General features: G+C 34.9%; 1 protein-coding gene across 36 annotated transcripts in view; it reads left to right on the plus strand.

The window, feature by feature from the left end:
• The window catches only part of LOC106880490 (protein hu-li tai shao), a 139,480-nt gene that overhangs the window by 21,362 nt on the left and 100,967 nt on the right, over positions 1-17,151 (plus strand). For 5 of the 36 annotated variants that reach the window (XM_014930439.3, XM_089362825.1, XM_089362834.1 and 2 more), the window contains exon 1: positions 5,139-5,351. The exons of 28 other annotated variants lie outside the window; for them this stretch is intronic. The gene's annotated coding sequence lies outside the window, so the exon portion shown is untranslated. Of the gene's footprint in view, positions 1-4,974; positions 5,352-17,151 lie in introns of those variants that run through there. 3 more of the 36 variants (XM_089362850.1, XM_089362828.1, XM_089362847.1) reach the window with 3 other exon arrangements.

A 17,151-nucleotide genomic window follows, 5' to 3' on the forward strand; every position in this document is an offset into this window, starting at 1 on the left:
ATATCACAACTTTTAATTTTTTAAAACTTTTTCAGTGTACCTCCTCTACAGCAAGACACCTGTTTCTGTCTCTCTGTCACACTCTAACTTTTCATCATCCGACACAAGATCACCTCCTCCTCCTCCAATGCCCCCCTCCCCTCTCAAAGGATCTTTGTCTTGCAAGTTACTTGGTGACTCAGCCCGTGCTGGTGCCATGTAAAAAGCATCCAGTCCACACTGTCAAGTGGTTGGCATTTGGAAGGACATCCAGTTGTAAAAACCCTGCCAAAACCGACCTTGCCCGTGCTGGTTTCATGCAAAAAGCATTCAGTCCACTCGTTGGGGTTAGGGTTAGGGTTAGGAAGGGCATCCAGCTGTAAAAAAACCCATGCCAAAACAGACACAGAAGCATGGCACAGGCTCCTGCCTGGCCAGTTCCTGTTAAACTGTCCAACCCATGCCAGCATGGAGGGCAGACGTTAAATGATGGTGATGATGGATCTACAGTAGGAGGAATAAATGTTACCCTATATCAATTATTGTTGGCAAATAGATCTGGTATTAGATATTTTTATATCTATTTTAGATACTTAAATATGTAAACGTTTTTAATGTTACTGTGAGCCAATATTAGGATTATCAAAATGAAGCCAGACTGGATGACTGGCAACATTTTGATTCACATTAGAAGCTTCATCAGTGCCTTGTTAATTCACACCATACCCCAAGTTGACTTTCATTTTTGGGGTGTTAAATTACCAGTAACATTCTAACAGTTAAATCAAACTGCATCATTATGACTTTTATACAAAAACCATTCCCATTTTCTGGAAATGGTCATTATTATATCATTCAAGAGGTGTGTGTGTGTGTGTGTGGTGTGTGGCATTTGCTACCTTATAGCATTGAGTTTTGTCTCTCCAAAAATCCTGCTGGAATCAGTTTTGAATTTCATTCTTGTCTTTATTTCATCCTTTACAATATTAACCACTTTGATTTTAGTGACAACACAACTGGTGTGGTGATTGCAGCGTTTTTGAAGTTTTTGAAGAATATATAAGAATCCATTTTGAGTCAGTTGAAATGGCTTTTTGTTTTTTTAACCAGTGCCATTTGAAAGAGCATGAATATATTTATACATATCTTAGCAGTGGCTTCCAGGTACTCTCCTGGATGTTGAAATTTAGTCTTTCATCAAGTAGGAGCAGGACAAACCTAACTAAATGGTCCCTGAATGTTAAAACTAAACCTAACTAAATGGTCCCTGAATGTTAAAAGTTTCACAACCTTCTTGTTGCATATGATCTGCAGTATCAAGTGAGGTCATTTCAAAGTAAGAATTGTGTGTGTGTGTACACACACATACACACACAAAAATTTAAATGTGAAACAATTTAAAAGGTAAATTGTTTTAGGTTTAAAGAAGAAATTCCAGATATGGAAGTAAAACCTGGGATCTGAAGGGCCTTAACCCTTTTGATACCAACCAGCCTGGAACTGCCTCTCGCTCTGGAGTACAAATGTCTTGTTTTCAAAAGTTGTGAGTTAAAATCTCCCACCACACCTTAGTCACAGTTTATGTTCCTGACACTAACTTAATGACAACAAAGTTATTTTACTAAATTCTTTGTTATATTTAAAATTAATTGAAAGAAACACAGAGCATCTCAACAGAAATATGGTAACGAAAGGGTTAAAGTAAACTTAAATAAGATTAAAGATATGATGAGTAGATAAGACAGAATTCTGATACTATTGGGGAATTGGTCATGCACAGTATGTAGAAAAGGAGTGACTAGAATCCCATGGATGGACTAGGCTTCATATGTACTGGGTGTATAGAAAAATACTGTGAACCTGAGAAATTGATTTGCTCAGTTGCACAGATGGCTCTCTGGATGTAGTGAAGAGTTTTAGTTACCTGAGCGACCTAATTGGCAGCAAGAGAGAGGCTACTCTGAAAGCAGAGTAGCCAAGGAAAGTATTCAGGTGGCTACTAAGCTTGCTAGCCAAAAGGCTTCACTGGGTGTGAAATCTCCGAGTGTATCAATGAAATGATCTGAGAGAGAGAGAGAGAGAAACTGTTTATAGAAGAATCTTGTGTAGTTTGCAAAAGAGAAGACTATTGCTATGGGCATGTGACATGCATAGATGCTGACAGCTGTATATGGAAGTGCCAACAGCTCAAAGCAGATGGTGTCAGTGGAAGATGATGACGTAGAAAGACGTGGGGTGAAGTGGTAAGACCCAATCTCAAAATACTGAGCCTTACAAAGGTGACAGCACCAATTAACAATGTAACAGTACTGAAGAAAAATCCATTTTCTTATTCAAGTGTGACAAAAAGAATGTTAATGAAGAAAGTACTGTTGGTTGGGATGCTCTTGCTGCATTCATAAACTACTTCACCTTTACCTCTCTGTCATCACCATCTCTCCACAGCCTTCCTCATTGAAATGCTTTCTCTATAATCCTATTCCAATCCTCATTTCTATGTATTCTCCACCTTCCACCTCTTTTTTTGTCTCATTGTCCTCTCCGTAGAGTTTTCTCTCACCTCAACACTGTTCTCTTCTTCAGTCCACATCCATTGTCTTCACCACTCTCATTTTTTTTTTCTTTTTCATATTCCCTTCTCACACTTTTCTTTTACACATGCTCTTATGATTTTGGGGAGCACTGGTTCCCCCTTATACACCTCATCACCCTTACGACTCTGTTCCCCTTTCTATCACATCCCTTTCATACTCCCATCCTCAATAGCCTTGGCTCTGTTACTCTCGCCCACTAGAAATCTTTTCCTTTCTCAGTATCTTGCCTACAATCATTACACACATACTCTCTCTCTTCCTTAAATCTTGCAAATTATAAGACTCCCTTAATGCTTTGCACTCTTGAAAGTGCTTTTGCTGTTAGGAAGGGGATCCAGCTGTAGAAACTGTGTCAAAACAGTGATATTGGAGATGTAGTCCTCTCATTTGTCAAATCCTCTCAAACCACTCAGAATGCAAAGCAGACATAAAATAATGATTGTGATGTGTGTGTGTGTATATATATAATATAATATATATGTATGTATGTATGTATGTATATATATATATATATATGTATGTATGTATGTGTATATATATATATATATATATGTATATATATATATATATGTATATATATATATGTATGTATGTAAACACATACACTAACAGGGACCTTAATCAGCCAAAAACTGCTGATCAAGAATTCTTAATGCTGACATCAGTATTAAAGCATTTTAGCTCTTATTTTTAGTAATATAGGTGTTTCTAACACCCTAGGCACATTTAGTGACAATTATAATTCCCCTTTTTGGTGACACATTGCAAACTGCTGTTTACATTAAGTTTATGTAAGTTTATGTATATATAAAGCTGAGTTCCTTTTGAGCATTGGGCCTCGCAGAGGCAATCACCAAGACCTTTGGTATTATGTCATGCTTGAAGACCCGACAATGGACATTAAATGATGATGATGATATATATGATGGACTCTCCCATCATAGATGACAGATGAGTGTCCAGTTTTTGCTAAATGACCAGCACAAATGATTTATTTATAGTGATCAAATGTATGTGCCGTATATTATCTCACTCCCTCTATCAAATCAACATTGCCTAAACAGGTGCATGGTTGTACCACACATCAGGTATATATATATATATATATATATATCTCCATATAAGTATGGTGTTTGTGTGTGTATAACTGTGATGTGCATGTAACTGATAGAAAAGTAAGGTGTATGCCAGGGGACAGTGTTCCCAACCTTACAGTTCAGGGATAGTGGCCTCATAGCCTCTAACCACCTTTCCTTACCAACTTCAGGTTGATGGACCATTAGTTCTAAGTAGCCTCTGCTGTCACTGGGGTATGTGTGTCTGTCTGTGCATGCCTAATTATGTTTATCAGTGCAAACCGGTGTCTCCTCCTATGTTAGAGTGTCAATATAGCAGTTTCATAAATATATCAGTATAATGTGTGACTGCAACAAGTATTTGTGTCATTAGAATAAAACTAATGTTCCAGCATGACAGAAACCACTGAAAAGTATGATAAATTACTATGGTTTGTGGTTTTAATTAAGCTGCACCTATAATTACTGGCATTATCATAATCTACTCTGGTTAACATGAGTCATAATCAATCCCTAGTTTGATTTGAACTCATGACTGTGAGTTCTATAATCAGATGCATTGGTCCTTGCTTTAAGATATGACCTCCATTATTCATGTACAAGATAATAAGGGTTGCTGATATTGTTGGCCCCCCCCCCACTCCACAGATTGTGTCAGGTGTGTTTATTTGAAGAAAGTAAATGGCAATTATCAGTAAATTTTAACATTAATCTTTTTGTATTAAAGAGAGATCATCCCCAAGAAAATGGTTTCCATTTGTTTTTGTTTCATTTCTAGAAAATTTTCTTTGCCCCATGACAGAATAAGACATTTTTTTTCATACAGTCTGTCATCATCTTGTTAATTTTTTCGCTTAATATAGCCACTGCTAAAGCCACTCTCATGAATGAAGTACTACATTTGATATTGTAATGATGACTTGTTAATTTATTAGTAGATTCTCCTTAGTTTATTTCAAGGGAGGGTTTTTTTTTTTTTTTTGTGGGTATGGGGACAAAATTCCTTACTGTAAGTACTTAGATCAGTCATTGGAAGTATTTGCTTTGAGTAACACACTGTCATTGTCATGAAATTGTCTTTGAGGTATGTGAACAGACTACACATACTACCATAGTGAAAGGGCTTTTTATAAGATTGGAGTCAGGCCTTATTAGGTCACATTAACACTAGACCATTGATGAGTAACACTGGCTACATGTAGTAGCAGCATTAGCATACCAGTTTAATTGATTTCTCCGATCCTCTTAATTTTTTGTGTTATTTTAATTTGACATCTTCTAATCTACTTTAAATGTACTTCATAATTAAATTTGCTGTGGAGAATATATTTTATTATTTTGGGGGCCAGTGTTGGTTCTAAGTTGTGAATTAGCTAAATGTCAGTACGTGATGTGAGTTGAGAACAGTGTGAATGTGGAGTGAGTAAATCTATTCAAATCTTAGCTTTGACAATAGAGCTACGTTGTTGTTTGCTGCTGTGCTGTTTGTGCTATTACTACTATAACAAATGAAGAAGGGTGGGTTGAGAGGGAGAAGCAAGTGAAACTATAGACAGAGAGAAGCTAACCCGGCTCTACAAGTGTCCTGTGAGCGACAGATTAAAGGAGACAGAAAGAAAAGACAGGGTTTTTTCTCTTTTGAAAAGCTTTCTTCTTCTTATACGAGTCATTTGTGGAAGTGCACGGTTGCTGTCGTTAATAGGTAAGGTGATTTAGTTAGCTTATTTTTCTATATTATTTCATAATTTATTCAGTTTTACTCTTGTCGGTGCAAGCTGCACATTTAACTGGATTCTAACCAAGTTGTAGACACAGTTGTGTCACACCCAACAGTCTGCAGTTTTACATTTAGAGCCAAGAAATAGAACAATTTCTTGTGATTTTTATGAAATAGTTTTAAATTTTTCTTTAACTGGAGGCTGAGCTAGTCTGGGGTATTTAATGTTGAAGGAAAATACCAAGTCAGATAAATTTGACTTGAACCTACCAATCCATTTCCATTGAGTCACATGGCCATTGTCAAGGTTTCTCTATTAATCGTTACGTCTAGCTTTTCTTCCAGCTTGATTTGTTTATGCTAACATTTCACCCATTTATTTATTTATTTTGTTATTGTATTTGACACTTAATTCTGAGAATAAGAAATAAATAAAAACCGCTCCTTTGAAATATTTTCATTTTTCAAAAAAGAAAAAAAATTATGATAATGAAATCCACCTTGGTCTGTCCCAACAGTTGCTACACAGGTCTGACCAGCTATATATATATATATATATATATAACTGGACATTTATTATTATATCAGTTTTGTAAATTTATATATTTTACACCAATTCTAAATGATTTCACCTGTTCCTTAGAACTAATCCCATTTTATTGCAGGCATTTAAAAAATTGATTTGGCTTTAGATAACAGAAACTTGGAGAACACAATGAAATTTCTATTTGTTCACTTATCTCTCTCCCCCTCTTACATTTCTCCACACTGACAAAAATCTTTTCTTAAATTTCTTTTCAAAATTTCTTTTAAAAAAATTCTTGTTGACTCTAATGATTTATAGTTTGTGAATCTAAGTCCTTTTGTAAACCAACCTAACAGTAATATATGTAAATATACAAGAAAAATACTCCTGCATATATATGAGAAATAATCCCTGTTTTCAAAGTTGCTGAGGTTATGTTGGATTAAGAATATAAAAGATTACTGAAATATTTCATAAAGGATTATGTTTTTAATGTTCCCTGTATTTTTTATTGTGACTGATTTGAAAGAGCTGTCAGAGTAACATGTCATGCATTGAAAATCTCCAATTTCAGTTGAGTTGTAACAGTAACTACGAATGTGATGCTATAGTATTTGAATTTTAAAAAAGGTACCTGTTACCTTATTTTGAAGATTTAAATTGGATTGAAGTTTCACCATTCCAACCAAGTGGATTAAAAATGGTTGTGATGGTGGTGGTGGTTGGACATTGTGTGTATCTGGTTATATGTAACTGTATGTGTGTTGTGACTGTGTGTTACTCACTATGTGTGTGACTGTATCACTGTGTGTATCTCTGTATGCTTTTCTGTTTGAAGAAATGTGACATTAAAAAAAAAACAAAAACTCCCAATCTAATTGAAAAGTAAAATTTAAGACTTTGTACTTTTCAGTAAATTTAATTGGCTAATTACTGTAATTCAGGAAATTTGCAACGAAGAAAGTTAAGACTTAGAAAAAGTTGTAGAGGTGTAACATTATTATTTAAAAAAATGTATTCAGGTGAGATAAAATGAAAAGTAATTTAGAATGAAGGCTTTAAAAGTTGTCAGAAAGAAAATGTTGTAATGTGAAGCCAAAGAATTCCAAACAAAATACTTTTATAATTCATTTGGCATAGTTTTTTTTTAAATATCTATTTTTTTTTCCAAGATAACAGCATGAAGTAGATAAGTTTGCTTTGCACAATCATATCAGCCATTTTATGCACCAGACCAAACCTTTTGTAATCTATTCTCCTTGCGGTGTCTTCTTGACAAATCCTCTCCCCACAGCCAGTTTCCACTGTCAACGCAACACTTTTTCACCCACCATTCATTTGCTCCACATGTCTGTTTTTAATGCCAAACCGTTTGGCTAACTTTTGCTCTGCCTTTTGTGAGGGTTAATATCTCACATTCATTGGTTGGACTCAACTGATCTTCAACCTCTGCAAATTTCCCCATGTATTAAAAAAAACCCCAAATTGTCTAATTATAATCATAGAAATAAAATGGGATTACACATTTGAAACAAAACATTTGTAGGTGTTTCATTGTTAGTATATTCAATCTGGTCTGATTTGGGACAAAATAACATCAACTACAGCAATGTTCCCCCACCCTTTTCCCCTGTCTAACTAATTAATGTTTTAATTATGCATCACACTCTTTACACTTGATATCTAAAGTCAAAACTTGCTTCTCCAAACATTATCAAACAAAAATACAAGGTTTTGCAATTATGGCTTCCTGTGTTCACAATCAGATCTGTTACCCAAACAATCAGTTATCCAAACAAAATGGTACTCCCCACCCATCTCATTCAGATAACTGAGGTCTATTGTATTTTGTTCTTTTTGCACAATCAGTTGTTTCTCAGATTTGTCAAAAATGGATGCAAAACAGTCTTTGATGATTGTTTCAATTAAGCAAGAAGGAAGAATAAAACAAGTTTCCAAGAAAAATTTCTATAAAATACTGATTGGAACGGTCAACAGTAGTTACTTTTGTAAAGTGGTTTCTGAGACTATTAGAACCAGGCATTTTATGCTAAAGATTAAAATCTCTGTTAATAATTTCAGTTGCAAAGTGGGAATTAGTACCTGATCTTCAATTCTGTCCGTTTCTAGCAGGTTTCAGTCTTTGATCAGATCTACCATCAAATTATTGGAGGAAAGTAAATAGTGAGATTGAAAAATGAAGAAATTGTTGAAATGTTTTACTTGTGACTTGTCTTATCTACATTTGTTAATTAACTGGAGAAAATAATTATCTTAAACTTTACTTCTCATGCTATAAGATCATATATAAGATTAAAATCTAAAAGTAATTCCTTGAGTAATTTTCTCAGTAAAAGTGATTAGCTAAGATAATTATGTATAATCTAAAGGTAATTTTGAATAAAGGTATTTGTAAGAAATAAGAAAAAGGGAAAAGAATTACAAATCCCAAGTCCCTTTAGGGAGATGGCCCCGCTTGATATGTAAGATGAGTGTTGATAGAAACTCCATATGTTGTACCTCGTGCAAGCTTTGGTCATACAAGAAGTGTAGTGGTATCTATATACTTACACACAGCACATATCTAATTAACAAATGAATATATAGCTCAATTATAATAATAGTAGCAGCTAATGGGATGACTATTGTATATGACATGTTTAAGCAATGAATGATAGTCATTAAATGAATCCTAAAGGAGTTGAGGTGTGGTCACCCATGGGAACTTTTGTGTACTGTTGCTGTTGAGTGAAAGGCAATACAATTTGGCAATGAGTTTAAACTAAAAGAAGCTGGTATGAGCTTACATATAAAGAGTGGTTCAATGGACTGCCAGAAAGTCACTCCACAGTTCTACTCTTTCTTACTGACAAATATGCTACTGCTTCTAGTTTCTCTATTTTTGAAGCCACCATAATACCCTCTGTTCCTAAGAGCTGACCGGTTCCACACCATCTTTACTCAGCGACTCTAAAACCTAACTTATCTTTCCTCCTCCTCCCATCACTCACAATGTTCCAAACATCCCCCTCCCCTTCTCAGTATATCCCATCCTTCCCCTTATGATATTCACTCTCTGGAATTCCCTCCACCTGGCACCAACATGAGTGCTTCTTTTGTGGCATCTGCACAGGACTTTTGCAGGCCAATCCTCTTCACCAGGGTGAGTGGCCTTCAGCACTTCTGCTGTGGAGCATAGGTCTTGAGTACAGCAAGACGCCAGGCATCTCAGTCCAGAGACATCTTCATCATCATCATTCTAACGTCCGTTTTCCATGCCAGGAGGCTGCACCAGGCTGCACCAGGCTCCAGTCTGATCTGGTAAGGTTTCTACAGCTGGATGCCTTTCCTAACAGCAACCACTCTGAAAGTGTAGTGGGTGCTTTTTACGTGTCACCAGCACAAGAGCCAGTCAGGTGGCACTGGCATCAACCACATTTGGATGGTGCTTTTCACATACCAACATGGTATCCTAACCCACACTCTGGGTGTGTGGGTGTGTGTGAAAGAATATTTATCTCTTCATCTCTGAATTCCATGAAATGTAAATTTTTAATCTTTTTAAAATCTATTGGTTGGGGTGGTAGGGGCAGCAGCAATGTGTTTGTGGAGAGAAATAAGGGTTGGACATTGGACATTTACTATTTGCAATGGTGTTTTTGTCTTCTTTTTTTTTTTTTATAACATATTGGGAATAAATAATCAAAAACCTAATTTAGTTTCAGATTGTAATTAAATGAAATTGTTACTCTTTCCACCAGTTTGGTGATGATACTTAACTCTTCTGAAAATAATCCAAAATAAAGGATAAACAAGCTCAGTCTAAACAGTAAGGGATTAATTTAGCTTATCTTGCTAATCTGTTCTCTTTAAAAAGATTTTCCTTGATCGTCCAAATATTGTATTTTTCTTTAAATCATTTTAGTGTTTAATGCTCTGTGTTTAGTATTTCTTTATATTGTTGCCTGGTTTTCATTATCTTTGATTAGGAGACCAAATGGTAATTCCACCTCAGTGCTATATTAATTAATTTACGTTCTAATTGAATATCTTAGTCAATTGCATTAAAATGTTTGCAACTTTTGTTTTCTGAAAAATTTGTGTTTATTTCCTCATTTTCTCTCCTCTTATTAAATCCAGAATAGTCACTTGGTAATGTTTAGTTTTATATCTTTGAGTAGTATACAAAGAAACCTCTTTTTAAAGTGTATTCTTTGTCTTTTTTGTTTATTGTGTAAAGGTTTGTCTTTGCTGGTATTTTGAGAAATTCCCGAGTCCACTATTTGTCAGTAAATAAATGACATGTCTCTGCCACTGTTAGTGGCAGAGCCAGGTTTTGTGGCTTTGTCAATTTTATTTCACTGTTCAAACTTTATTGTTTGTTTTTATTGAACCAGTAGAGACTGGAAATAAGTTGTTTTTTTTTTTATAGAAGTTTTGATTGTTCCCTGTGTGAATGTTGTAATCCATTATGAAGATAGAGAAAAAAAGCATTTTGATGAAAAACTTTTGCCGTTAAATACGTAACACAGAAACTGTTAAGTGCAACTTATCATACTTGATGTGGTGAACTGGCATAATCAGTTGAAGTTCGAACCCTTTGTGAGAAAAGATCTCATTAGCATGAATTAAAAGTTACTCAAAGAGAAAGAACTTCAGAATTTCAAATGAGCCAAAATTAAATGGAAATATGCAGAGAGGATTATGAATGTTTGGTAGCTCTGCTGACTACATCAGACTTGTTTCAGTGTTATCAAACCTCCTCAGCTACTTAGAGTTCAAAGCAAGTGATGTATATTTTTTGTGTGTAAAGAATTCAGTGAAAAGTCAAATGAGAATGAGATTGGATTTTCCCATATATCTTAAGGTGGTGAGCCAAAAATTTGATAATAATAAAAACATCATAACTATTAAAAAAAAATCATTAGCTTGTTTTTTTTTTTTTTTGTAAAATGGGCAAAGGAGAGAAATCATAACATTTCAGTATATCACTATTATCGTAGCCTGCACTTAACTATATATTCTTCATACAGAAGGCACCTTTTCTGTTATAAAGTTTGTCCTGATTATTACTGTAAAAAAAAACGGAGATATTTTATTAGTTATTCCTATTTAAGCTATTGTTATCAATAATATGGAATTTTCACTAAATATTCCCATTAAAAAAAATTTGGGAAGGAATAACAATTGTGAGAGCTTTAGCATTGATCTTTTCCCTGTTTACCATTTCTATTGAAATTCTTAATTTTTTTGCTTGAGGTTTTGAGGTGACCAAGTGCGTAACCAATAACTTACAGGAATTTTGAATATTTCTAAATTGGTTAATCATTCAGTAAATTGAAACTGGTCAGTGAAGTGACCAAGTTGAATATAAGAGTTGCTGGCTTACATTCTTCACTCAATATCAAATGTTTTACCATTTAATTAGGGAATTTTACGGATTTCTCTTGCATATGTTATTATTCTGGGTTCAAAGTCAAAACTATTTTTATAGCTTTAAACCATTTTCCAAAATATTTTTCACTTAGTAGCAAATTTTTAGGCTATTCATTTGTTTTTGCCAACAATGGTGTCCTTATTTCAAAATAACTTACATATTTTCTTTCGGAGGACAAGAGATTTATTCTATTGCTTAATTTAATAGTTTCCAGAGAAAAGTTATTTTGTGACCCGGTACAGATTTTTTCCCTTTTAGTTTACATTTTCTGTATCATTTAGTATTTTATGGAATACACCTGATTCTCCCCCCCCCCCACATTTAATTACTTTTCAAGATGTTAATCTTTTTTGGAGATACATATATATCCTTCAACTGGAAAATTACATTTGTTCATAAAGCTGATATTATTTTTATAATATAACCAGTGAAGGTGCTACTGCCTTTTATTTCTAATAACTTTAGCTTTAAATAAAAAAAATGCTCTTTTGTGACCATGAGTTTCTCCTGTTGCTTGAATTGAATTTAGAAGAATTTGGTCCAATAACTACCCATGCATTTATTCCTTGGTGTAGTTATATGAACATGTTCTTAACTATAAAATTATGAAAGAGAGTCTTAATGTCTGTCTTATCCTATTCTATGATTCTATGTATGAACACTTTTTAAAAGACACAATCTTGTATCAAAGGATCACACCAGTCTCAGATTGGTTGATGTTCTTTTGTTTCTCTGTTATTCTTCTGGTCTTTTACTAATGCCAGGCATTGCATTGTGTCCATACTGGAGCACTGCCTTAAAGGGTTTAATCATTTAAATTGACCCTAGTACTTATTGGCCTCTTTTTACTGAACTGCTAATAGGAGCATAAACAAACCAACACTGGTTCTGAACCAGTGAGAAACAAATGCATGTTCACACACACACACATCTCTATACCACAAGTTGCATACAATTTCTGTCCACCAAATCTACACAAAAAGGCATTGGTCAATTTAGTGTGGTAATAGAAGACTTTTGCCTAAGGTGCTGCATTGTGGGATAGAATCTAAAACTGCATTGGTTCTTGCACCTATCGACAACCATAGCTGCTCATTGGGATATGTTGAGACTTCAAAAAATATCACCAATTTATTCCAATTTATAAATTATCTACATGACTATCCCCTCTCGTTGTCTTTTTTTTTTTTCCACTTGTTATAGATTCGTAGTTTAAACAAATATCCTATTCTTCAAACTATTGATGGTGATTCAATGATTGTTAACATGACTAATGTTTAAAACAACCAATGAACATTTAGCTTACTAAATCCTTCGGCTAACAGCCTTCTCATTGGCTGAAATATTTTTCTCTTTCACTTGTCTTCTCAACCATCATTATTCATTCACAGAAACAACTTTGTTAAATTAAAACTAAAACTTAATCAATGGTTATGATGGAATTTTTGCACTTTCTTCTGTTTGTTACCAACCTTTCCAAAATATTTCCTCTGTTAGGCTTTAACATTCATTGAATAATAACTGTAATGTAGGGAACTTGGATACTTATGTGTCTTTAGTGTAGAATTACTCAATATTTCTTGTGTAATTATGTCTAATTTTTACACATATTCTAAGTATTATGGCAGGGTTTTTTTTACATTTGTTCCTTGTGAAAGTTTTAATATGTAGTAGGCTGTTATATATTAATTGCGGGCCTAGAGCATTCAGATAAATATGAAACTAGCTGCAATCCATAGCTAAATGTTCTCTGCCAAGCAGCCTCTGACAAATGTAATGAATCCGGCAGTTTTGAAACTGATACGAAGACTGCCTGTTGGTAGCCTTTTGCTTTCAGCTCTTAGTCATGAACTGATAAGTTTAGCTGAGCTGAACTATTTATAAATACCATTTTGTTCTATCTTGTGTTTTAATCAGCTTTAAACTGATGCTGACCTTCTGAATACAGCTTTAAAAACTATTGTGGTCCTTACAAGCTCCAAGGCTGGCTCTACCTTTTTTTCAACTTCCCTTCAGCTGTTTGTTAGCATATTATCAACTACATATTATCTACTTCAGTTTTCTATTTCATCTGCTGATAACATAACAGTATCTGTGTTTGTTGCTAATTTAATGCAGGATATCTGTTTGTGTGTGTGTGTGAGATTATTTGTTTATAGTTATAAATATTATTTAGTATAGAATGTTTGCCTAATTCAGCATGTGGGAATTGAAAAAAAGGAAAAATTTTTTTTTTTTTTACAATAATTGAACATAAAGAGAAAGGAAGAATTTTTTCAAGTATTCATTAAGGGTGTTGGAATACACCAGTCACAAGTTAACTGGTGTTAATTTATTCCTGGCTTATATTGGATTGAAGCTAATTAATTTGAGCTACTTAAAAAAAATGATTTTTATGTTGCAGAATTTGAAAAAAAAATGTAGAAAAGATACTTTGAGTTGACAAAACATTTTTTTCTAAAAGTTCTCATTTGTTGTTCTTCAGTTAAAAACCAGGTGATACATATTGTGTGTGTATTTGCATGTGTTTACATGTGTGTGTGTGTGTGTGTGTGTTTATATACTCTTGTTTCAGCTCAAGAGCTGTGGTCATGCTGAGGCGCTGCCATTAGTTTTGCTATAATATCATTACTTCAGCCCGTCTCTGACCTGTGGCATTTGGTGAATGAGGGAGTCTGATATTGCAGCCCTCATTTATATTTCTTGACAAGAGGAGATTCAATTCTGTTTTGCAGATACCTACATCCATCACATGCAGGTCTCTCAGGCTTCGTGAGAGGATATTGAAGAGCAATGGGACCATGAGATCCAAGCTGTTGTGCTGTCAGGTCCTGTATCTTGATGGTAATGTTGGCATCTTTGGTGCTATGTAGTGACACCCCATTCTGGTGTTTGTCTAACTTTCAATGCCAAAGTTTGGTACCAATCTTTCCTGGATTTTCCAGATGCATATCACTGCATATCTTTCCTGCCTTCATCCCAGAGAGTAGGGTCTTAACATTTCCAGCCTCCCCCCAGTATCTGACCTGTTGCTTTGAGATCCTAGTGTAGCATTACTGGACTGTTTTGAGTTCCACTGTTATCTTAACCCCATGTGGTGACCATAGCAACTGGGAGCAAAAGTCTAAGCAGCTGAGGACAAATGTGCTCCAGAGGACCATCATAGTTGCCTGTTCTCTCTTCCATGTATTGAGTCCTCATTAAACCAGTCAAAATCTGAGTTAACTAGATAATTACCACGTCTGGCAGCCATCACCATCTTTTGAGTACCAGTGTTGCTAAGGTGTATGTTCAATGTTGGTTATTTGGTCAGCTCACATTCTCCAAATCATGGCAGAGTGATCATGAATATTAAGACCATCAATGGTATAACTTTAGCTGTTCCTTGTTATGAAATATTGTGGCAGTTGTTCTGAGATAATTCTGAATACCTCACCAATGGTCCTATCATAATATGGTATAATAATGGGAGAGTGAGAAAAATAAGGAGTTAAGGCAGGTGATATATCACCAGTATACATCGTGTATCATTTACTTTTAAACCCCTCTCAGAAATGTACCATTCCTTTCTACCCCCTCCTCCACACCTAATTAACCCTTAATTTGTTTACTATATGAATTTATTCTCTCCCTGCTCTCTCTCTACTACTCTCTGTTCTGTGACTTCTGAATGACTTAGTCCTTCTTTCTCACTTTCATTCATCTCTCATAAACATTAAGTTTATTAAATGTGAAAGGCCCCTTGTTTCCCAAGTATACAATGAGTTGTTATGGTAGACATTACTTCAGAATACCCAAGCTTTTAAGAATGAAGTCTGTATTTGGTCATGAATTAGGAAACATTTGTCAGTGTTGTGCTAGTGGACAATATGTTCAATTTAAATTTAGTGGTGGTTGGGTTAGTATATCTGTGAGTGTTGAAAGATAGTGTATCAACTCTCAGTGAATTATTACCAAGAAATTGTAGTTGAATAGGGCTAACTTTATTGTGCTTACACAAGACTGCTGTTTTTATGGGAATGTTTTACCAGTAGTCTTAATTTCAAAACGTCTGGATCCATTCTGGTTCTGTTGTACCTTTAGTATTGGTTATTGGGACAGTCCTTCTTGCAGACAGCATAGTAGATAGTTTTAGCATCAGTGCTCTGTCTTATGAGACGGTTGTATCTTGCAGACATTTTTGGACAGCTGCTGCTGATCTGTGTGATATCTTCCATACATTTTGTATCACAACATGGAGGTTTAGAAGCATCCTTATCATGTTGATGAGATGTTTTAGTAGCTTGTCTCCTGTTCCTGGGTAGTAAACGTATAGCCTCTTAGGTGAGCTGTGATGTCTATCACAGCTCCAGGAGAGGCTGCTATTCTTGTCAATGTTGTTGGTATTCTGTAGCTTGTAAGATATGTATCCATGCACAGCTACCCATGGTTCATACTCAAAGCACCTATTTTTGAGCCCTTTACCTAATCTGATGGTGTTGAGTGTACTTGATCAACTCATTTCTCTTTGCTGTTTGGTAAATTTTAAGTGATATGATGCAGGGCTCATATATATATATATATATATATATATATATATATATATACACACACACATAGATGTGTGTGTGTATACAATTTTGTGTCCCCCCCCCCCCAATTCTTGTCTGGGTTGGACTTTAGTGGTGAGGGTGTTATCATTTACATCGTTACCTGATTAGTAGTTACATTAATCTTAACATGTTTGACTTGTATGACTGTAGGAGAGACCTCAACTATTAAGTGTGAATAGCGGGGGAACTACACCTAATTACTGACGGTAGTCTTAATAACAGTTTTTAAAATGTCTCACAGAACAATCTTCTTTGAACCTTTCTAAAAAACCTGCCAAAAATATTTTTGTCTCTTGAAAATAAAGACTTAGACAAGAAACTTTCGGCAATTTAAAAGTTAAGTGGTAATTAGCTTTTAGTTGATAACACACAAAATAAGCAGCTTCATCTTGTTGAAAATACTCATTTCATGGTCATTGTTGTATAGATGTCTTTTCCTTTTTTTCCTTTTTCTGGTTAAGCTTAGTAAAATTATTGTTTTTCATTTCAATAAATTTCCCAATGTTGTCAAATTATGAAGTTGCACAGTTTTACAATGGAGGAGATGTCTAACTAAAGCTAAAGTGAGCTATCACTCCTGTTCCTCAGCTTTGTGTACCGTAGTCATTTGAACTTGGGGGAATATACCAATCAGTAGACCAATGTGTTATTACCTACTCAGGCAAACGGTTACATGCTATGGACATAGCACTTTCTTTCCTTTGTGGTTTATCTGTTTTTAATCCTGTGGTATTTTTGTTTTTAGCACAATTATTGTCACGGGTGGATTTGTTATAAACCATCAGTCATATCAATTTGTTTTTTTACTCCTACAACTGAGACACCCATTATTTGGTATCTAAACTGTTTTAGGATGACCAGAGTTGCCCAGTTGTTCTTGACCATAGTAAATGGTGGTAGTGATGAGTTGGGCTGGATGTCCACTTTGACAGTGCAGCCACAGATGGAGTGTTGAAGTTATTGATAAGGGGATTTCTTGGCTTTTAAGAAATTGGTTAATTTTCGTAGCTGTATTTGTTGCACATTTAGAGGCACATGCACCTCCTGTCAGTTGATATTAAATGGGCACAGCATTAATTACAAAGCCCTTGCTTTGATCCTGTTGCATAGCATCTTGGGCAAGTGTTTTTTTATTATTGCCATGGGTCAATCCAAGCCCAGTGAGTGGAAATTGAGAGAAGGAAACTGTGTGGAAGCCCATTGGATAGACTGTACCAGTAATTCAAATGT

The sequence above is a fragment of the Octopus bimaculoides genome, chromosome 14 (assembly GCF_046866305.1).
Source record: "Octopus bimaculoides isolate indiv1 chromosome 14, ASM4686630v1, whole genome shotgun sequence".
NCBI lineage: Eukaryota > Metazoa > Mollusca > Cephalopoda > Octopoda > Octopodidae > Octopus > Octopus bimaculoides.